We start from the raw sequence: 4,919 nt of genomic DNA, 5'->3' as shown, positions 1-4,919 counted from the left end.
TGGCTGCCGGCCGCCATCTTGGCTGACAGTTAATTTGCATAAGGATATGCTGATTAGCCAATGGGAAGGGTAGTGGTTGTACGCTAATTACCATGTTTCTCTTTTGTTAGTGTAGACTAGAGGCCTGATGCATGAAATTCGTGCACTTGGTGTGTGGGGTGGGGGTCCCTCAGCCCAGCCTCTGCCCTCATGCAGTCAGGGAACCCTGTGATCAATCACCCCACAGAGGGTGGCCTAAGCCTCCCTCTTTGGGGCAATTGCAGAGTCTCCCCAATTGATTGCCCTGCTGGCCGGTGGCCTGGGTCTCCCTCTATGGGGTGATTGTGGGGCAGTGGCAGGGCCCCCTGACCAATCGCATTGCACTTGCCTTGGCTGGCCTGGTGCCAGTGCGTCTCATAGCGTGGTTGTCCGGATGGTTGTTCTGCTATTTGGCCATTTGGTTGATTTGCATATTGCACTTTTATTATTATAGAGGATTTTGTTATACTTCTTTCAAAGTAGAAATAGCCAACCAGGATTGGGATTTATAAAAAGTTATTCTCTATGGATTTTTTCTCTAGGTAGGTTAGAAAAATTGAAAGATATTTTAGGAATTAATTCCAACCTAAATATACCATTTGAATAACAAAATTATCAAAATATGTATCAAGCAAATATGATATTCCTTTTGTATATTCAACTATAAATATACTAGATGTAATGTCTGGTATTTTTACATTGCCTTGAAATTTAAACCATAAAACTTTGAAATGATTTCTGTCCATTTTTTTTTTTAGAAAGAAAAGTGAGTTGAAAGGAGAAAATATAGGTCATAGTTCGATTCCCTGTCGGGGCATATGCCCGAGCTGCCGGCTTGATCCCCAGTAGGGGGGTGTGCAAGAGGCAGCTAATCAATGATTTTCTCTCATCATTAATCTCTCTCTCTCTCTCTCCCTTTCTCTCTCTCCTTTCCTCTCTCTGAAATCAATAAAAACATATTTTTTTTAAAAAAAGAAAGGAGAAATTATAATTCTGAATATGAGAGAAATTTTGTACAAGGTGATTTATAATTAAGCTGGAACCAAGACAAAATCTTAAGCTTAACACCCTATTCTGGTTTAAAAGTTCATGGAAATATATACCATGAATGAAAAATTATTGGTTAAAATATAATTTAATGTCACACTGAAAATTAAACTACAGATTATATCTAAGAGAAAAACCTATGCAAAGAAATAATTTTAGTTATATCCACAAGGATTATAAAAAGAAATGGTGCTCAATCTGATTTTACTAAATGTGCATTTTTCTGCTCTAGTTTCAAAAAGATGACAACCAGAGGCCTCCAGCAGTCTCAGGTGTGCCTTTTGAATTATGGCAAATTTATACTTCCAACACACCCAGACCACAATCCCAAGACTAACACCTAAAGTCAATTACAGTTAAACTGCAATAAATTCAAAGGTGGCAAGGAGAGATATATATTGCAATTCTCTTAAATAGAAGCTCCATTTCAACAAAACTTGGCTCTGCAAACTAGATTCTATTAGATTGAAGACATTGATTCCAGAACAAACATGTCTACCATTTAGAAGACTGTTTCACTAAAAAAACATTAGTTTATTTTCTATTTAAGGAATGGTTTTGACAAATGCTATGCTTATGGATTATCTTAGTGTGTTGATGCTTATTTATTTGGATGGAGGAGGCCCTGAGACATGGCTCATTAAATATTGTAATACTAGAGGCCCGATGCACAAAATTTGTGTAAGGGGCTCAGTCCTCACAGCCCCAGCAGGCCCTCGCAGCCCCTCAGAGCCCCTCACAGCCCCGGTTTCATCCGGAAGGTCGTCCAGACAGTTGTCCAGACAGTCGTTCTGCTGTTTGGTCTAATTAGCATATTAGCTCTTTATTATATAAGATGTAACATTTTAAATACTCAGCTAATGTTGGAAGTAATTAACATAGCTCCATGTCTCTAGAAGAGATTTCAGAGAAACAATCTTTCTTGGTGAGCTGAAGAGGCAGAAATCTGTGTTGATCAGGGATTGTTAGGTGTTCTGAATAAGGTCACCCTCCTGCTGATTAAAACTGCATCAACTACCCTAGCTGGTTTGGCTCAGTGGATAGTGCATCGGCCTGGGGACTGAAGAGTCAAGGTCGATTCCACTCAAGGGCACATGCCAGGGTTGCGGGTTCGATCCCCATTAGGGGGCGTGCAAGAGGCAGCCGATCAATGATTCTCTCTCATCATTGATGTTTCTATCTATCTCTAACTCTCTCTCCCCCTTCCTCTCTGAAATCAATAAAAATATATATTTTTTTAAAAACTGCATCAACTGGAAAACCTGGGAAAGAAGTTTCCAACTGCTACCCAAAGTAGTCAGTCTGCGGTGAAAGGCTGGCTACAAGCCAAAAAATTGTAAAGTCACATATACCCAATTTCCAATGATACTGGTTTTGGTTTTTTGTTTATTACTTATATTGTCATATAAGTAATTATGAGAACCATTTCTATAAACTCCATACACAGTATTCTTATTCCTGGCATTAGAAATAGCTGTCTACAACCTCTTACTTTTACCTTTAAAATTCAGATTCTTGGAGTGGTTGCCAAACCTCATGATTAGGTTTACATAGTGAGAAATAAATTATACAAACTGAAGGTAACCAAAGAGGAAGATGCACTTTCCAATTTTGTTTTAACATGTCTGTAGATGAATTTTTATTTTTTGTATTATGTTAAATAAAGACCTCACAAGAACATTTTATTCTTCTATTTTGTTTTCCTTCATGGGAAATGATAGTAAACCAAGGTATGTAAATGACATCTCTATATCTCTTAAATATATCTCTTTATAAAATGGCATCTTTATGATTTAATAGTTTTGTTTAAAGCATTAATAAGCTATTTAACAAAGATTGGAGTTTGAATGAAGACTTACTGTTGAAATCAACAAGTTTGTGGGGCTTTAAGTTGTGAAGATATAAATTCATACATTATCTTTCTGCATGAGGGATGTGCAAAAGAGGAATTAATTTAAAGATGTTAGAAAAGGATAGGAAAGAGATAAGGTTAATGATGGCATGAGGAAAACCCAAAAGGGCTATCAGTAGTTCATTTCTACTTTAGGGAGATGAAATAGACAAGTAGGAGAATTCTTGATAGAAGTGAGAAATAAAAAGTCAGAGGGGCTTGGTCAGCATGGCTCAGTTGGTTGAGCATCATCCCATGCACTGAAAGGTCACTGGTTCAATTCCTGGTCAGAGCACATACCCAGGTGGTGGTTCAATCCCCAGTTGGGGAACGAGCTGAAGGCAGCTGATCAATGTTTCTCTATCTATCTATCTATCTATCTATCTATCTATCTATCTATCTCCCCTCTCTTCCTCTCTCTCTCTAAAAAAAATCAATAAAAACATAAATTTTTTTTAAAGTCAGAGGGTGGTATAGGTTTACTATTATTCCCATAATCAGAAAATATCCCCCATGCCACCAACACTAACATACATGTGGCAAAAATTCATATTTTACAGTTTTAGTCTGATCTACAAACTCCAACACACTCTCAAAAAACTGAGTTTTAAAAAAAAGGGGTTCAACTCTAAGTGTTTAGCCTTTATTTGTTACTAGAATTCACCTTTTTTCCAAAAAAATTACATCTTTTTGCCAACATATTAAATATTTTTTGCAAACATATTAAATCTCTACTGTGCTAATGTACTCACTTCCTACAATTTGCACTGCATTACCCCAAATTTGTCTTTACTCTGCAGAAGTACTTCATGAAGACTCTCATTGTTTGCCAAGAAATTAACTCTCAAGAACAGGCAGAGGTTCCTATACAAGTGTTAATGAGCTCTTGGCTCCTGCATACAGCAATCTCACCACTGCAGCTCTCACACCACAGTATTAATAATTATTTAACACCATTAGTGATGCTTCCTAGATTGAGGACAAAACTCTCTAATCCTCAGCTCCAGTAGTTCTCAAACTCTGGCATGTTGGGCAGATTTCAGAATCACCTGGGTCTCTTTCTAAAATATAGATGCCAAGGCCCCTTTACCAAAGATTCTGATGCTGTGGAGCTGGGGTGAGTCCCAGGAGTCTGCATTTTAATGAATCATCCCTACCTGTAATCATAATGCAGATAGTTTATGGATAAGGTTTACCCTGGACCATTCCAGTGTCTGCTTACTGTCTTAACATGATTACTAACAGGATCCCCTTTTATTCTCAAAGTATCCTTGTTTGAACAAAGATTGGACTCAACATTATATCACCCTCATGAATTACATTTTGAGACCCCTATTCTAGACTGTCTTTAAGGACAGAAAGTGGTCCTTACCAATTTCTAGGTCACTTTAGACGCTATCACAACTGTGCCCATTCATTTGACAATGATTTTTAAATGCTCACTATCTGTTGTTGCAGGCCCTGGGACAAAGAGCAATTAAGGCATGTAGTTTATATTTTGTAAGAGTGTGGGGAGTCAGATAATAATCAGGGTAGCAAAGATAATGTCAGATAGAAAACTCTGGGACAAAACTGAGACAGGAACTGGCCTGGAGAATACTGTGGGTGGAGAGCAAGACAGACAGAGTGGGCAGGGAACGCATGGCTGAAGAGATGATTCAAGGGCAAAAATCCTAAAGCATAAGAAGCAGCATAAGATGCAGCATAAGAAACAGAGAACCTGTATTTAAGAAACAGAGCACGAGTCAGTGTGACTGAAGGGCAGAGTGAGATAAAATGAAATCTACACTAATAAAAGAGAAACATGGTAATTGGCGTACGACCGCTACCCTTCCCATTGGCTAATCAGCATATCCTTATGCAAATTAACTGTCAGCCAAGATGGCGGCCAGCAGCCAGGCAGCTGGAAGCGAACATGAGGCTTCCTTGCTTCAGTGACTGCAGACTCCAACATTCCCCGCCT

This window comes from Myotis brandtii, unplaced genomic scaffold (genome assembly GCF_000412655.1).
Source record: "Myotis brandtii unplaced genomic scaffold, ASM41265v1 scaffold1225, whole genome shotgun sequence".
Taxonomy (NCBI): Eukaryota; Metazoa; Chordata; class Mammalia; order Chiroptera; family Vespertilionidae; genus Myotis; species Myotis brandtii.
This window is presented reverse-complemented; position numbering follows the sequence as displayed.